General features: G+C 56.5%; 1 long non-coding RNA gene across 3 annotated transcripts; it reads left to right on the top strand.

Annotated features, from left to right (window-relative positions):
- Positions 1–2,257: 2,257 nt before the first annotated feature.
- Positions 2,258–18,306, top strand: LOC140619783 (uncharacterized). Of its 3 annotated transcripts, none has more exons than XR_012019569.1 (3): positions 2,258–5,790; positions 7,021–7,173; positions 17,922–18,306. It is a non-coding gene; the product is annotated as an uncharacterized lncRNA (long non-coding RNA). The 3 variants fall into 3 exon arrangements; XR_012019571.1 differs by lacking the exon at positions 17,922–18,306 and adding an exon at positions 10,200–17,388; XR_012019570.1 differs by lacking the exon at positions 17,922–18,306 and adding an exon at positions 7,606–8,231.
- Positions 18,307–18,523: the final 217 nt, after the last annotated feature.

Here is an 18,523-nt window from a genome sequence, read left to right as displayed (position 1 = left end):
GGTAACTCCTCCGCGCAACCGCTTTCGTCTACATAATCATTCGTTACTTCCTTTACTCCTTCAAAATGGTTTTCCTGAGTGCTTGCCGAGGTCAATGCCTAGGATAGGATGGGCAAAAAGTGCCGCAAGCCTCGTCCTCCGCAGCCCTCCAGGAGCTGACGCCGAAGGTAGGAGCATGGGGAGCTGGCAGGACCGAGTCAGGACCCCCACGTACCCTTCCTGATTTTGTAGACTTAGGACAGCTCGTGTTCAACACTCGCTCCCTGAGCCCTCACCGTGCTCAGGCCCCTACTTTGAGGATGCATGGACGAGTGCACTGGTGCTTGCCCTAAGGAGCAAGAGGTCTGCAACCTAAGGGCGAGACTCCAGGCCTCAGCTCTTTGGCGATACCACGTATGCGTCTGCGTACGGGTGGGCAGCGAGGGGTTGACCAGATGACTTTTACGGTCCTTTGCGACTTTAATGGCTCATGATGAAAAGATCCAAAATACATCGAGAGCCTCTGGGTCGTAAATAAGCTCCCAGTCTATGCGAACGCTGCCAGTCGCTATAAAAATCAGAGAAAGCCCCCCCAGCCCTCCTTCCCTGCTCGCTACACGGAGAAAGTTCTCTAGGGCCCTTGTAAAAGGTGCCGGTGCATTTGTGAGGGTCCGTCGCTCAGTTTGCAAACCTGAGAGCAGGGCGTGGGACCACACGCAAGGGAATCGAGGGCCACTCAGGGTGCGGCTGGGCACGTAGTCATAGCTGTTCGGTTTTCACGCAGGGGAATGTGGTCTGAGCGGCTGTGGGAACTTAAACTTTCTGACTTTCTGTCTTAGCAGAAATCTCAACCCCCAAGTGTGTAGAAGCGGCTTCTCTGACACAGCACATGTCACTTGGCTCCGTCCTGATGTCTGTTTTTCTTGCTCTCAGAAGAAGAAATGGCCTAAACAAGTCTCATGGGCCAACAGTTGGAAAAAAAAAAACATTTGTTTTGGTTTTGTTGAGTGTGTTCCCTATTAAAACGTGGACACGCGAGGAGGACGGGGACTCTCACTGTGTACGTTTGACTCATTTTATGCTCAAGCCGATCGACTGTTTGGAGGAGCGACTTCACGTCCAAGGAGGCTATAGATAGCTTGACTGCCCCTTTCCTTCCAAACGGGAAGTTGCATTTTGCCAAAAGTAAACACATGTGAACCCGGGAAGGTTTGTTTAGTTTCTGACGCCGACTTCAGGACCTGAGAAGGGAGCCTGCGCTTGGCAAAGCCGCCTTCTCCGGGATCTCTCTGGGTCAACATGTTCTCCGCTCGGGACCCGGCTTTTGGGCCCTAGTAAACATCCTCCGCCCACCAGGCCCCAGAATCCACCGCCAAAGGCCCTGGGCGCTCTGCTCGCTTGGCGGGAGCGCTCTAGCGCCCAGGGCCACTTGCAGACGTGCTTTCCGTGGGACCTGGCTGTCTGCAGGGGCCCCTCTGAGGGCCCGGGCCAGGCCTGGAGATCCCGGGGGCCGCGGATGCGGCTGACGGCCTGGCCGAGCGGCTCGGGGCGGCGGCGGCGTGTCCTCGGCCAGCCCGGTAGCCAGGCCCCTTGCAGCACCGCGCTCGCAGGGCCCCGGGTCTGCACGCACGCCGGGGAGGACGGAGTCTGCTGCCCGCTGCTCACGTCGGGGGGCCTCGGCGTCCAGGCTCCGGGGCCCCTGCGGAGTGGCTGCTGGAGTCCTCGGGCTGCCTGCTGCTGCTGCGGAGCCGCTTCACGGGGTCAGGACCCGTATCTGAACTCCAGCAGGTCACTAACCGTTTAGGAGAGACCCGCACGCTGGGGGAACGGCCCACAGGGACAACCTGCGAGGTCAGGCCGAAGAACCGGCCGGTGGCCCTTCGCGGCCCCTCCACGGGTACGTTGGGCACGAAATCTGTCTGGCGCCAGCAGAGATTTTAGGGCAAAACTGGGGGAGGAGTGGGAATGGTGGGGTTCAGAGGAGCTGTGATGATCCTCCCAGGAGGGGCCCTGGGTCACCGTCGAAGGCCCCGGAAGAGAGTGGGAACAGATAAGAAGGGAGTATCTCCATCTGGGAAACTGGAATCCACCCTTATCCGGGGGGTCACGCCGGAAGCTGCTTGGGGTAAACATTCCCAGGACGCTCGGGGGCCTCCCCGGGCCGGAGACGGGTTCCATGGAGCTGAGCGTCCGCCCAAGCACGTGGCCTGTGACGCCCTCCTCCGTGGGGTGGGCGGGAGGGGGGGGGCAGCGGCTCTGAGCTCAGGCCACCGGGCCCGCCGTCCCACGGCCCCGTGACACCGGCCGCGTCGGGGCCCTGGAAGCACACCGTGCTCGAGGGCACTTCTCCGCTGTACTTTGCACACGCGGCTGTTGATCCTCACACCTGCTCTTGAGTCGTAAGAGAGATTAGGCCCATTTCGCAGCTGATAAAACTGAGGGAGGGAGATTAAGAGCTTCGCCCAGGGCCCTACAGCCTCCGGATGGTGCAGCCAAGTCACTGATGGGAGAAGCAGGTCTGATGCTGAGGCGCTGCCCCCCCGCCCACGTGCTCTCCTTGGAACCGAGTAAAGGCTCCCCAGACGGTTGTTAGCTGGTATTTTGGATTTGCTTAAAGTCCTTACGAGATGTTAACAGCTTGAAGTCCTGGAGCGGTGCAGGCGACCCGAACAGCCCGGTGCATTTTCTTTTATTCAATGTCGCGGGGACACAGACCTCTGGCTCCCCTCGCAGAACCCCCTTTTGAAGTGTCTCTGTTTTCTTCATTCAGAAGAGCACATCGGCCGGCATCTCTCATGCAAGGCCTGGCTCTGCGCCCACCTCACTTTTGCAATGAATTTAGCAACATCTGCTTTGCCCATTAAAGTGATTCTTCTCTTCCTGGCCCCGAGCCTGTGCGCTTGCTGCAATCGATTACCAGCAATTTCCTTCCCAAACCAGAGGGTTCAGTGAACTCTAAATTGAATTGTTGCTCACTGGTCTCCTTTGGACCGGTGCGCACGGCTTACGTGCAGAATGGCCAAGCCACTTAGTTCCCAAATCTCGAGGCTGATGATTCTGGTTACACACAGGGGAGGACTCTCTGAGTGACATTTCCTATTTCTGCACACAGTGGCCTGGGGCTGTGGCCATCCTTGGGTTTCTCAATATCAAGCCCAGGGTGAGGGGCAGGGGGCGAGTCACCTCGCGAAGGGCAGGCTCCTGCGGTGTTCGCAGCGCCCTTCCTTCTGGTCCAGTTGCTGCACCCACGGCCTCAGATGAAGCACAGAGACCTCGGCACGGGCCGTATCGCCGGATCATTGGGAGGGCGACTTCAGACTTTGTTTGTTAAAGATTTCATTTATTCATTTGAGAGAAAGAGAGCGAGCACGAGCAGGGGAGGGGCAGAGGGAGACGCAGCCGCCCCGCGGAGCCGGGAGCCCGACGTGGGGCTCGATCCCGGGACCCTGAGGTCATGACCTGAGCCGAGGGCAGACGCTTCGCTGTCGAGCCCCCCAGGCGCCCCTCAGGCAGCTTTTCAAAGTAAAGCAAAGTCCCAGATGAAGCAGAGCCTGTGGGTTTGGCCTGCGGTTCCGTCATTTCTCTGACGGGTTCCTAGTTGTCCTTTCAGAGGAGACCCACATGTCCCCATCCAGGAACTGGGCCCACGCTGCCCCGGCCTCACGCTTTGCACACACTCTGCTTATCACGCTATCGTGTTTCGTTGCGTTTATCCGCTTGCGCAGGGCCCTCTTCCACACGCCTTCCGGCCCCGAGCTCCAGGGCGAGGGGCCCAGTCCTCGTTCACCGCCGCCCGCGTTCCCACACCCGGAGTAAGGCACAGGAGGTGCTCAGTAAGAGGACGGAGGACAACGGCAGCCCCGTGGGAAGGCCTCCCGCGGCTGCGTGGGCTGGTCCCGCGGCGTGTCTCCGCCCTCCGTGGTGGCTCGACAGGACAGGACCCTGAGCGCTGGCTGCTTCCCTCTCCTGAAAACAAGAACAAAAACCAAAACCGAAGAAAAGTCAGAAGGTCCCACTACTCGGCACTAACCCGATCGCTGCTGTTGATCAAACTGCTCAATTGGAAGTGAAGACTCTAAAATAAGAAAGAGGTGGCGGGCATGCCTCGCCCCGGTGACTTGGGGTCACTGCTTGAAACTGTTTGAGTCCTTGCATTTTCTGTTTCTTTGAGAGACATTCCCCGTTTTGACCAGGACTCATGCTTACAGACCTCTTTCGCAAACCTCTTTGGCGCTGGGCAGGGCTCTTTGCTTTTATTTCTGGAAGAGATCTCCTCTCTATTATTACCACAGCGAGAAAGTGTTGGAAAAAAAAAAAAAGTTTTCAAAGAAAGTATTTCAAAATACGTATGGTTCGGCCTGTCGGTGCGACACCCACACGTCTTGGCCAAGTAGGTGTGGAGCTGGACCTCAAAGCTTTGAGGGGAATCCTACGGTATTTCACTTCTAAAAAGGCCTTAGAGCTTTTTTTTTTTAAAGATTTTATTTATTTATTCATGAGAGACACAGAGAGAGGCAGAGACACAGGCAGAGGGAGAAGCAGGGTCCCCGTGGGGAGTCTGACGCGGGACTCGATTCCGGGACCCCGGGGTCACGACCAGAGCCGAAGGCACACACTTGACCCCTGAGCCCTCCCAAGCGTCCCAGGCCTTAGATCTTTATTTAACCCCCAGTGGGCGGCCCGTGGACCTGCTGAGGAAATGGGCAAGTGAACTTCATGGGAAGCTTCGCTGGGGCTCGCGTGAACATCCCTAGTTAGGGAAAGGACCTTTCGCATTTTCTTTTTTCCCAGAAAAGCCTGGAACAATGTTCTGCTCGCCCACCTTTGCTCCGATAAACCCATGCAGCAGGTACAACGGACCCTGGTGGCCTCCTCGGCTGCCCGCCGGGCCCAGACAGGGAGGGAGCCGGCCCCACGTCGCCGGAACACGTGGGCGGGGCGGAGTCGCGCTGTTTCAGCTCTGCCCGGGCATCCCGGGGGCTGGGATACAGACGTAACATTCTTCTCCTTTGCAGAGCTTCGGCTCTTGTCCATCAGGCCTTGGCGGGGAGAGGCGGATTGCTCTGGTACCCAACTCCTCAAGCCCGTGCTTAGACCAAAATTCCAGATTGAACAGAGCATTAGGGACCTCAGGATGGACCGGCGTTTCCCGGGCGCCAACTACCCCTCCTCCACCACCATAGCACCACCGGGGCCACCCAAGGGGCAGCTCACTTAAACGAGTGCTTGTCATGTACCGGGCACTGCATAGGGACCCAGATCCTTGATTTCATGTCATCTTCACAGCTTCAGGAAGTGGGTGTGACGATCCCGAGGCTCGGAGGAGTCGGGTATTTTAGGAAACAAGCATTTGTGGAGAGGATGGGCCGCTGTGCTGGGTCTGGGGACGCGGCGGTAAGTCAAGTGCACGTGGTCCTTCCTCTAGGAAGTGGGTGCTGGTCTCGTGAGTGTGGCAGGGCCAAGGCCAGAGTCTCCGTTGGCCTGGTTCGAGCTTGCCTTAAACCCAGCACACAGTTCCCGAGTCTAAGACACTGGGACCCTCGTGGGGATCCCGCCCCATCGGCCTGGACACTGGGTGCAGAACGTGGACTGAGTTTGTCCTCCTAACGGTGCAGCGCCGGGACGTGGGAACGCCCTCGGGCACGGACCACATCCGTCTTCTGCTGGGCACCGTGGGCCCCAAGTCCACCTGGGTTGGATGGAGGCGCACCGGCCCCTGCGTTCTGGCCTCAGTCTTCTGCTCTCGGTGAAGGCACACGGAGCCCCATGTGCTGGGACCGGCTACAGAGGAAGTCCTCCAGCCCGTCACCCGTGAGTCTGTCTTCTGCTGTGTCCCTCTTCACACGCCCCCACACTTCCTGCTCTCCCTGGGCCTGGAGGCGGGGGGCTGGGAAACCGGAAGGCCGGCTCTCTGTCTGGGAGACCAGGGCTGGGTCTCTCGAGACCTTGGAGCGTGTTTCCACCCCTCGCTGGGTCGGTTGGGCTCAGCAAGGTCAGTCGAGGCCTTAGTTGCTGCTCTGCGTTGACGGGACAATGTGAGGCTCTTGTAGCTTCACTTTCCCTTTGTAACGGAAAGGATGGGTCGTTAGAGAGACGGCTGATATTTCTTCTCTGATTATAGAGTTGTGTGCATGCTGATTGATTCATTCAAACATTTTTCTTCTTTAATTTGCTTTTCATTTTAATTCTATTTGCCAACATGTAGTATAACACTGAGTGCTCATCACATCATGAGCTCTCCTCAAACATGTTTCTCGATTTCCTATTACATGTCCTCCACGAGAAGCCTTCGTAGAGCTTCCATTCCAGTGGAGGAAACCAAGTAAGCAAGACGAACAAAACACGTGTTATGGGGCAGCCCGGGTGGCTCAGCGGTTTAACGCCGCCTTCAGCCCGGGGCGTGATCTTGGAGACCCGGGATCAAGTCCCATGTCGGGCTCCCTGCATGGAGCCTGCTTCTCCCTCTGCCTGTGTCTCTGCTCCTTTTTCTCTCTCTCTTTGTGTCTCAAATAAATAAATAAAAAAATAAATAAATAAATAAATAAAATCTTTAAAAAAAATAACAAGTGTTATGTCAGAAGACCGGATTACTACGGAGAAGCTTGGAGGAGGGCATGAGGCGTGTTTGGTTGGGGGTTACTGCAATTAAGCCGGGTTATTAGGGAAGGTTCAAAAAGACGGTAACGTTTGAGCTGTGGGAGAAAAAGCCACGTGGACGTGGAGCAAGAGGATTCCAGGCAGAGAGAACAGTGCGTGCAAGTGGCCTGAGGCTGGAAGCTGCTGGTGTGCCCCAGCCACAGCCAGGCCCCCAGGGTGACCGAAGCACAGTCAGCAAGGGGAAGAGTAGAAGAACATGCAGTCAGAGAGGAAACAGGGTCAGATGGTGTCAGGAGGGCCTTGGGAACAGGGGAAGTCTTTAGGTTTTCTGTGAGTAAGAAGAGGAGTCTCTGGAAGGTTCTGAGCAGAAAGGGGACATGGTCTGATAATGTTGAATTAGCTACTTTTGCAGAAACACTGACACTTCCTACTGACTGGCCATAGCATGAGGAGCCCGAGGTCACGGATCTGGGACCCGACCGAGCCTCCTGACCCTCCATGACAAGGCATCGCCCTCATTGCGTTTGAGGCCAAGGAGACTCAGGGAGCTGGAGTGACTCTCTCAGGCCACCGGCCCTACAACTAGTAGGCGACGAGGTAGGTGAGGCAGGCGACCTCGTCCTTGTGTGTCTTCTTGCTCCTTCTGGAGGCTCTCGGGGGGAAATTGTTTCCTGGCCTCTTCCAGTTCAGAGGCCGCCCACATCCTTTGGCTTGTGTCTCTCTGCTCCATCTCCAAAGCCAGCATCACATCCTTACGACCCTCTGTCGCCAGTCTCTCTCTGTCTCTCTGTCTCTCTCTGTCTCTCTGATCTCAGCTGGGAAAAGAAAGTGGTTCCGCACTTCTAAGGCTTCACGTGACTGGGTTGGGCCCACCTGAGTGACCCAGGATAATCGTCCCTCCTCAAGGTCTGCAGCCTTAATCACATCTGCAAAGTGTGTAGATTAAAAATATGTGCATATGGAATTCACGTAGGTATATAACCTACATTCATATATATTTCATTTTTATTTATGTATTTATTTATTTAGAGAGAGCGAGCATGTGAGCAGCGGGGAGAGGCCGAGGGAGAGGGTCTGAAGCAGGCTCCCCGATGCGGGGCTCCATGTCACCACCCTGAGATCATGACCTGGGCTGAAACCAAGAGTCGGATGCTTAACTGACCGAGCCGCCCAGGTGACCCTATGGTTATATATTTTTACAGCGATATTTTATATGGACACATATATCTTTATGGATATCTGTGCGGACACACACACACACACACACACACGCTGATGTCGTTGGCCGTGTCAGAGATGTAGAAGCAATGAAATATAAATAGAAATGCCTTAAAGGCCCGCAGTAGCCTCAAGAGAGGAAGGCGGTCGGGGGAAAAGAGCAAGGGAATTGAACAGATGACAAAGAGGATGGTCCTTGTCTTGGAAGGGGAGACGGGTGACTTGCCATCTGCAGATTTACACACGCGAATCTACGCAGAGCAAAAAAGTAAACACGAAATTTGCCAGACGGCAGGAGTTCATTATGAGTAATATATATATTTTATTCTATGACTGGTTTTATACCCTATACATACACATCTGTGCACATGTATAATGTAGTTACATAATATACTAGGATAATATAAATCTATAGATACCCTCCACCATCTAGGACCTGGGGGGGGTTAAACCACGTATTATATATTATATGATACAACTACATTATTTTATTATAGTGAATGTTATAATATATATTTAATATATATACTTTTATATATTATACACACATATATTACATATATTTGTTATATATATTGTAACATTCATTATAATGATATAATACAGTTGTATCATATAATATATAATACGTAGTTTAACCCCCCCAGGTCCTAGACAGTGTCCCTGTAGAGCCATCATTTTGATCCCTCCAGCCCACAGCTCGGGGGACACCGCGCCCAGGCCGCCCAGGTCCCCAGGGCGGGGGTGACAAGGCCCTCTGCTTGCAGCCGGTCTCCAGGCCGGGTTCCCCCGCTGCGGATCCCGTCATGGGTGACGCTGCCGGGCGCCCGCCCCCCACCCACCCCGAGAGGGAGGGCGTCTTAGTCCCTCGGGGGCCGAGCCGTGCTCTGCCCGCCTTCCGCTCTACGTCTCAGCCTCTCTGCCCTCTTCCCACCTCCCCTGACGTCGCTGAGTGTCTCTCCTCTGCGTGTCTCCTGTGCCCCCTCCTCCCTCCTTGCCTTTTGGTCCCTGAAATTCTAGTCTCGGGGGCTCTGGGGGGCTGGTCTCCACTTCCATCCCGAATCTCCATGAAGTCCCTCTTGGCCTCCGCCAGCAGGCATGACTTACCGTCCTTTGGAACGTCCTTCGGGGACTCTGGACCTCTTCTTTGGGGCTTATCCCATTTCACCGTTACTCGCGTGCTCCTCTTTCCCCCTAGAGTATAGGGGCATTTGGGTGGGGCGCTGGGTCCCGGGCCTCCTGCTGCAGCCGGGCCTCCCCACGGGGGCCTGCTGGGTGACGGCGGGGAGCGCCAGGGCGGGCGGGCTCAGAGCAGGGCCCTCAGGGTGCCAGGTGAGTGCGCCAGGGAGCCAAGGCCCGAGGGCTGAGGACAGCCTTTCCTCTCTCTACCGACCACTCAAGTTCCACCCGCTTGTCCGTCTCAGCTTTGCTGGTTTCTGTGCCGCCGCCCCTGCTACGGGGCCCCTGAAACACAGCTGGGCCGCCTCGCCCGGAGCCGAGACCCCTCCCATCCTGGCATCGGCGGCCGGGCGCACGGTAGATCCTCAGCAAACCATCCAAGGACCACGTCTGCGCTGCGTCCCACTGCGGGGCCCACGTGTGGGGGTCCTACTGGGCCCAGGGACGCGGGGGATGGGGCCGACGGGGTCGCCGCACTGTGTCCCTCGGGCCTTGGGCCGCACTCCGGGAAACATGGGGCCCGGACATGGGACGTACAGAGCGGGCGATGCGGTTCCCACTGGGAGCCAAGCGGGTCCTGGCCCTGGCTGCGGGCGGCGCCTGGCGGGATGTGTAGACAGGAAGCCGGCGCGAACCCGCATCGGAATCTAAAGGGGAGTTTGGGCTCCCTGTTGACTCTCCTCTATGATGTGTGTGTGCGTATTTATCTGAGACACAGAGAGAGGCAGAGACACAGGTGGAGGGAGAAGCAGGCTCCCTGTGGGGAGACTGATGCGGGACTCGATCCCAGGCCCCGGGGGTCATGCCCCGAGCCACTCAGGCGTCCCCTTCACCTTCCTCCTGTTTCCTCGGGGGGACGTTGGTCTTCCATCCTGTCGGGCCTGTGGCACAGCTGGGGACCCTGCTCCCCTGTCCCCCCGCCCCAGGGCGGCTCCCGGCTGCTGGCCACTCACAGCTGCTCCCCAGGCCCCTCCGGGCCCTGCCCCGGCCTCCTGGGGCTTGCTGTGGCCGCGAGAGCTCCAGGACCTTCCAGAGGAGGCCACCCTGCTCGATGTCAGGCAGGAAACCCGCTCCGTGGTGACACTCCCGGGGCTGGAGCCACCTGCCAGCCCTCCTGGCCCTCGGCACCTGCTTACCCGGTCTGGTCAGCGCAGAGAGCAGATGCTCCCCAGTTATTGGAGGTGGACGGAGACCATTTCTTCAGCCCGACCCCCATGTTCTTCCAGAAATCCGCCCCCGCGGGACAGGCCCCTGGGCCGAAGAGGAGAGGGCGGTCCACACACTTTCTTCTCCCCATCCTGAACCCCAGTGGAGAAAGGCGGTAACGAGGGGATGCCCGTGGGAGGCCCCAGGCCCCAGCAGGAGCAACGTTCTGAGCTCTGGGCTCAGGAGGAGCCAAGTTCGAATCCCGGCCCAGCCGAAGCGCCTTCTTGGGATCCTGAGCCGTTTCCCTGAGTGCGGTGCGTCAGCTTTCCCGCCTGTGAGAGGGGAAGTGATGCCGCGTCCCCACGTTGCTGGCCACGCGGAGAGAGCGGAGCAAGGACATCCCACAGCTGGGGGCACACTTGGGGGGGCTCGCAAATCCCTCTCCCTTTTTCCTTTCTGCCCAGAGTCTGTGCCGCGCGGTGGCCGGCTCGTTGGCAGCGTTGCTCCGTGCACGCCGAGGACGTCTTCCAGGGCTGGGAGCCGTGGACACACAGCGGACACGGGGGGAGGACCTCGGAGGCTTGACGGGGTCTGAGGGACATGCCTACGGAGCTTAAATTCCTCCCGGGTGGTTCGAGGGCAGTTCCAGGCCCCTGGGGCGCTGCTCAGTGTGCCCGGCCTCGCTGGGCCTTGCAGCTCGGAGCTGCTGCGACCTGGCAGCCTGGGGGCTCGCGTCCTGGGTAGGCCCACAGGTAACTACGGCCCAAGCAGGGAAACGTGTGACCATGAAAGGAGCAGCTGTTACAAATCTCCGCTGGACAGCAGGGGTACACAGCACCGGTTCAGGCCAGGGGGTGGGTTTTGCATACCCAGGTGCACAGGTGGACCCCAGGCTCTGCGTGGCTGAGGAGCCTTCGCGCTCACCTGGTTTCCAAGGTTTGAATCACGTCAGTTTTTCCCTCTTCAGCCAGCGACTCTGTCGTGGAGGCAAGGACCTTCTGGAAGGAAGGACGGAGGCCATGGCACGGGGCACATGTAGAGAACACGTCAGCCGCACACGAAGAGACAGATGAAAGCCAGAGGGCAAGCCGCTGCAGAATCCAGAAAATCCTCCGGCTCCCCGCCCCCCGCCCCCTGAGCTCCCACATTCGCCCGGGCCCCCAGCAGGCGGGCCTGCAGCCTCCTCCTGGCCGCCAGCTGTAGGGAAGGCACGGGCCGCGGAAAGGCCGGCCAGATGCAGCCCACAGACAACCCAGACTAAATTTCGTGCTCTCAGGGGCCGGCTCTGATGTTCCAGACCCACGGGGGTGAAGATTAAAGGGAGCACTTCATCCCTGCATCCTGCAGGTGCCAAGCGAGCCTCCGGAATGCCTCTGGGGCAGGACGCTGCGGCCGCTGGGGCCAACATGCAGAGGACATCCCTGAGGGGGACGGGGCCCCGGGCAGGAGCAGCAGCACAGTCTGGGAGCTTGAAGGGCCCTTAGACGTGCTGGGGGCAAAGAGGAAGGGGCCCTGGGCTTCTCACCGGGGCATCTGGGTTTCCCCTCTGCTACAGAGAACCTCAGTGCCCGCCCGACCCCGGGAAGCAGGCCTATCGCGTCCCCTGTCCAGGGTCTTTGAAGGTAAAATGATGTAGTGGACATGGTGTGGCTTGCGGATTGCACCTGCCAGGTGGCGTCCTAACTGGAGACCCTCAATCCAAACCCCTGAATTCACAGGTGGGAATCTGGGGTCCAGGGGGGTCAACAGGTGTGGCCCGGTGTGGACGACTCCCTTTACTGAGAGAGAGGTCGATGGCCCGTGTGTGATGGGGGGGGGGGGGGCCGAGAAGGGAAAAATCTGAGAAAAAGAGACAACCAGGTACAAATGAAGAAGGAAAAACACATTAGTTCAAATCTCTGCTAGATGAGGTGAGAGAAATGATCCCGTGGTGGTTCTCTAAGGGAGGGGGATCGTCCACATGTTTTATTCCGCGCCATCGGGGACACGGACTGGCGTGATCTCATCCGGCTGAGCCATTCTCTTCACAAAGACGCTCCTTTGGCCTGAGCGCCCCGCTCGGGCTCCAGTATAGTTGATGGGCCTGGCCGGGTTGGCAAAGGATGTGAAGGCCACAGAGGGCCTTTTCTTCTCCTCCTTCTCCTTCTCCTTCTTCTTATTAGAGATTTTATTTATTTATTTCACAGAGAGAGAGAGAGAGAGGGAGAGCAAGCAGGGGGGGCAGAAGAGGGAGAGGGAGAAGCAGACACCTCGCTGAACAGGGACCCCGATGTGGGACTTGATCCCAGGACCCGGGATCACGCTCTGAGCCAAAGGCAGACGCTCAACCACGGAGCCACCCAGGTGTCCCTCCACAACCTTTTTCTATCCACATTTGTATTTTTCTGATTATAAATGGGTTATGTGTTTAAAGTTGAAAATTTAGAAAAATCCAAAAAGCCAGGGGGAAGTAAATAAAGACCGACCCCGGTTCTCCCACAGGGAGGTGGTCACCACGTAAGTGCTGTTGGCCCCAGGAACCGCGTTGGGGTTTGGTCCTGATGCTTGTAGCTTGGTCTTCCTCCTCTGTTTGCTAATCCCTCAGGGAGAGATCCGGAAGCCCCCGGAGGGCGAGGGCCTGTGAGGGCCTACGAGACCCTCTATAGGTGCCCCGGAGCTCTTACCCCACACTCGTGCGACAGTTCTCCATTTTCGACGGAGGAGCCCAGCCCTCCAGCTACACAGCATGCCAAGCATTTAGATTGAAACTCATAAATTTCTTCCTCCAGCTTCCCTGCCGTCATTACTTGGCTGCCCGCGTTACTGCCGATTGCCAAGTGTGGCCGTGAGTGACAGGTAGGGTGTTTGTGCCCGATGTGGGTCACCCTGGCGCCTGGTCCGAGCGCTTTTGTTTCATGCTCCACGAGGAGCCCGTAGCTGGTGAGCCCAGCAGGAGTAAGGGGAGAAGTCTGCTGGGTGATGACTTGGCAGCTCAAGGAAAGTCATAAATTAGGCTGTCAGAAGGGAACATTCTGGGAAACTCCATGAACAAACACAAGGTGTGAGGCGGCCGGAGCTTGTAATAAGCTGACCTTCTCTTGCGCTGGTGGTTTCCCCTTGTTGGTCTTTTGGTGAAGTGGTTAGACGTGTTAACTATCACCCAAACAGAATCTGAACGGCTTTGGGGTCGGGGGCACGGGAGTGGCCAATGGTGGTAAACAGGAGAGGCAGGGATGCGCGGGTCTGCCGCCAGGGCAGCGTCCGGGGCCTTTGGAGATGGGTGGATGCTGTCCCCACATCTCCTCCTGGGCACTAACCATGAGCCATGGCACACGCGCACGTTTCCCTGTCATTTTAGAGATTTCAGCTGGACAGTCCCACAGTCACCCATTCCCCACGGCCCGTCATGTAAAGTCACGAGATGACTATGAAAGAAACATTACGAAGGGTTTTCTCTCTCTTCTCCCATTTAGTGGACCAAAAACAAAAACAAAAACAAAGGCCAAAAAAACCCAAACAAACCAAAAAAACCCAAAAGCCCTTGGTGTGGACGGAGGATGGTCAACCCAGTCGTGTAAGTTAACTGTCTTCTTTAGTCGAAGCGACAGCAGTTCGCTCCAGTGGCTTTCTTAGATACAGGTCCCGTTTTCTCTCTAAGACCATGGTCAATACGGCCGGGAACTCCTTGAATCCGGGTGACCTCACATTCCGGTTCACCCACCCATAGTCAAGGTTTATCACGCCTCTGTATGCACCAATACGTTTTCGTAGAACCCCACTTCACTCTCAGAAGCGGCCCAGTCAGGACAATAAATGACACGAGCCCCCTCGCGTGAATGACATCGGGGAGGAGCCTTCCAACAGAGAGGCCAACTTCTCTTTTCTAAAGGGTTGTCTTGCTCAGAAAAGTCCAGGGCCTCTCTCCCAAAGACTCTGGGCCCTGGGGTCACGGTCCCCATTTTTTCCCCCTCATTTTTTCCAGCGATGTTCCTCCCGGGCCAGGGACCACGGCCGTTTGGCACGTCGGCTTTTCAAACTCTTCAGTCGCAGAATCTACGTTTTAAGGGTGAGAAGTTAGGCAGGGGCTTCAGCATGTGGGACGGAGAGACCGGAGCTTTCCCCGGGTGGAGTGAGCGTGAGGACCTCAGACACCCACCCTCTCGACCCGTCTCTCTTGTCTCCTGCTGGTGGCCTCAACCAAACCGCACGGTGTTGGGGGGGCTCAGCCTAAATCCACGGACAGAGCATCTGCTTCCACCCGTGTCAAGGGCAGCCGCTTCAGCCGGTGAATCCTCTTGTCCCCTCGTAAAGTTAGGCGAGCAAGCCAGTAGTAGTTAAGTTTGGCACAAGTCAACAATAATCAGACTCTCAGATAAAGAATATTATCATGGTCCTCAGCCTCAGTTCTACACGACGAGGCTACTCTAGTGCCTGGGGTCTTCAAGCCAATCAATGGGTCCCCTCTTGGGTACCATCTTGGGTCCTCTCTTGAGTTGAGTTCTACATTTAAAGTCCTTTGTGCTTTCAAAAATGCATAGAGCCTACGGTTAGACGTCGATGCCTTGAAAGCCTTCACACTCTGGCTCTTCCCGGCCATGCCCAGTCTTGCCAGCTCCATGATTTTGGAGGTCCTGGCCAAAACATGGCCTTTCAGCAGAAAGAGCCCCATATATACTATTCCACACCCATATTCAACCACAGTTGACTCACTAACCTGACGACCCCCCCCCCATCAATCCTCAGTGATTCTGGGGAGTGGGTTATTTTTCTTGGCTCGGACCCAAGACGTTGAGGCTAGAATTCAATATCAAGCAGGTCTCCCTAGGATGTCATTAAGAGGGTTTAGTTACTGAAACACTAAAGGATATTGTTATAATACAGCAGTTGCACCCCAAAAGGCCTCATAGCCCCGACCGTTGTAACTGTCACATTTTAAAGCCCTTCAGGGGGATTGGGGCAGGGGGACCCCACCAGACGTGGACGCCTTTGCCTATTTATTTGTTTATCCCAAAACACTTGGAAAGAAGTGGGATTTTCCTGACAGCTAAACTGAGGTACGAGTAATTATTTCTAGATCTACAGAAATGTTCAAAGGAAGGTTTTCTTCAATCGGGTATTATTTACTCAGGACATTTATGGAAAAAGAGTCATTTATACTTGGATGAAAGTAGGTATTCATGTATGTTGCCTGTTGGATACAGAAAGTCGGCTTGGATTTGTAAAAGGGATAAATTCCATAATTTTGGATACCTTTTGACCACACGGTTCCTCAGACCCAAACTTACGTGGTCTTCAATGTAAAGCTTAGAACCGTTTCTCAACGTCAGCACCACGGCCGTTTGGGCCGGATGGTCCCTGCCGTTGGGGCTGAGCCGTGCATGGTGGGCTTGGGCAGCAGCCCTGTCCGCTCCTCACCGAGGGCCAGTAACGCCTCCCTCCCCCGCAGGCGTGACGACCTTGCATGTTTTCCAATATTGTCGAATGTTCCCTGCGGAGCAGAATCACCCCCAGGTGGGAACCAGTGATGTAGGAACAGGAGAAAAGGCACGGGAGGTTCTGTGGGACTAGGTGACTTCAGCTCCTGCCCTCGTCCCTTGGGCAGTGACGACGAAGCATCTGCAACGGCCTTCCCCAGGGCGGCGTGGGCCTGTGAGGGCCCCTCCCCTACGTTTCTCCTGTTACGAGTCAGCCTGCGTGGCCAGCGGGCAGGGTAACGCGCACCGAGCAGCTGGCGTCGTTTCTCTCCAGGTAGAGCTGCCGACGCGGGAATGTGCTTCCATCAGTTGGCTTTTGCTACCTGACAACCCGGGCCAGGCATCCGTTACGGGTCACGCATGGGCTTGCTTGGGGTTCAGCTGCCCCAGGCTGCACGTGACGGGGTAGGTGTGCAGGCCCCGTCTCTGTCTTCATCTTCCTGGGTCACTGGGCGGCCCGGGACAGGTCCGTCTCATGGGGACGGCAGAGGAAAGGTCCGATGAGCAGAACCCGTGGGACGTCTGAAGGCCGAGACGCGGAGCTCACCCACCGCTGCTCCTGAGTCGTCCCGTGGGCCCCAGCAAATCTCCGGGCTGCACCAACGTCAGTGGGAGGAAACACACGGCCGAAGGCATGTGGCTCCCGGGAGTGTGAGAACCGAGGCCGGTGACACAGTCTGGCAGCCGTCACTTTTCCAGTCCTGGTTTTGCTTTTATCTAACTTCGTTCGGCCCTGAGCCCCTTCACCTTGCTGGACGCCTCCGTCCCTGAGAGTGGGACCGCCGGGCCGTTTCGCGAACAGAATCGTCTGGTAGCCAAGGGTGAGCCCAACCGGCTTACCTGAAAACGTGTTTTGGCTCCAACTGGCTGCATCTCGCAGGCGTTGAGCGGCTTTAGTGAGATTTCTGGGTTCTAGGAGGCGGAAGAGGCCGCGTTTGCCCGACGGGGTGGCGGAGAGGAAGGCGTTTGCAGAGACGTTTGTGAGGATAAGACGTGAAAACACCAGTTGGGAGGATCGGCGGATTGCAGATGCGGCGGCCGGAGGAACTGGGTCGAAAATCTCTGGAATGCTGCAGCAACCTTTTAAGTTTATTGCCAGGAAATGTGTGCCGCTCGCCTTCTCGGCGTCTTCTCAAAAGATCGCTTGTGAGTCCGGCGGAGCCTCGTGCGGGGCCAGAGGGCCGCGGACAGTGAGGAGCCAAGGCGTTTCTGTAGCTGCGCCTCGTCTCCAGGCTCAGCAGACACCGTTAATACGTGACCCGCATCTGACCACTTCTTTTATGTTTACGTTGAGTTTCGGTGTGATTTTTAACTGGTGAAAGAGCGATTCAAAGTGCCTTTTTTTTTTTTCTTTCTCGGCATTTGTCCACGATCCCTCAAAGCTCAGGAGCATAACGGCTGTAAGTCACGTCGGGATGGGGGGGGGATTTGAATCCGGTGGAATTAAAAATCACTTACCTCATTACACATGTGGATGTGCGGGAGACGGATGGGCCGTGCAAGGATGGGACGTCGCATCAGAAATAGTATTCAGTTGGTTGGGCCGAGGCCACAGGTTTAGCGGACGAGCTGCATGTGGCACGATTCATCAAAAAAAACAAAAACAAAAACAAAACCCAAATGGGTGTGTGGACTCCGCATGCTCTCAGGGCGGCTAAAGCAAAACCAAAGCGCTGACGAGGGCAAGCGCCGGGGAGGATACGGAGCAGCGACGCCTCTCACGTGTAGCTCTTGGGGATGTCAAATGGTTCAGCCACTTTGTTTTTTTTTATTTTTTATTTTTTATTTTTTATTTTTATTATTTTATTATTTTATTATTTTATTTTATTTTATTTTAATAAATTTATTTTTTATTGGTGTTCAATTTGCCAACATACAGAATAACACCCAGTGCTCACCCCGTCAAGTGTCCCCCTCAGTGCCCATCACCCAGTCACCCCCACCCCCCGCCCTCCTCCCCTCCACCACCCCTAGTTCTTTTCCCAGAGTTAGGAGTCTTCATGTTCTGTCTCCCTTTCTGATATTTCCCTCTCATTTTTTTCTCCTTTCCCCTTTATTCCCTCTTGCTATTTTTTATATTCCCCAAATGAATGAGACCATTTAATGTCTGTCCTTCTCCGATTGACCTATTTCACTCAGCATCATACCCTCCAGGTCCATCCAGCCACTTTGGACGACAGATTTGCGATCTCTTGTTAAGTGAAGCATACGCTTACCATAAGACCTAAAAAAAATCCCACTCCTGGGTAGTTTACCCAAGACGAATTAAGACTATTTTCCTACCACAGCCTCTGTGTGACTGGTTGCAGGGGCTCTGCTCCCAGTCTCCGCGTGTCCTTTGGTTGGCAGGCGGGGAAGGCGCTGCGGGGCGCCCGTGCGGCGGTGAGCTCGGCGGCAGGAGGACCGAGCTGCTGGCCCGTGTGCAGGATCCCGATCAAGGCACAGGCGCTTTGTGCCCCGTGAAAGACGCCAGACTCACAGGCTGTCCACAGGAGGACGCCACTTGCAGGACACCCCGAGAACGGCTCACCTGGAGGCGCAGAGAGCAGGTGGGCGGCTGTCGGGAACCCCGGGGACGGGGCCGCCCTTAAGGGGACATGTGGGGAAATCGGGGAGGGGGGCTGTGTGTGCCGGACTTGCTCAGTGTTGGCCGTGGCAGTGATTAAACGCGACTGCGTACCTGTGTCAACGCCCACGGGACCGAGAACTGAAAAGAATGAGCTTATGCCCCAATAAATCTATATGGTTTCCCGTCTCCTAGAATCTCCTATTTTTCTGTCAACGTGACACACGGACTGGGGCGGCCGCCCAGCTCAGGCCGTTTCTCTGGGAACATCCCCTGCCGCCCGGCCCCGGCCCCGGCCCCGAGGGTGGCCCTGTGCTGCGGGTCTTCCCGCGGCTCCCGCTCTGCGTCCTCGACAGGACCGCGGGGGCCTCCACCCCGAGCCAAG

The sequence above is a fragment of the Canis lupus genome, chromosome 27 (assembly GCF_048164855.1).
Source record: "Canis lupus baileyi chromosome 27, mCanLup2.hap1, whole genome shotgun sequence".
In the NCBI taxonomy this organism is placed as follows: domain Eukaryota; kingdom Metazoa; phylum Chordata; class Mammalia; order Carnivora; family Canidae; genus Canis; species Canis lupus.
Note: the sequence above shows the minus strand (reverse complement) of the source record. Positions and strands in the feature narration are given on the sequence as shown.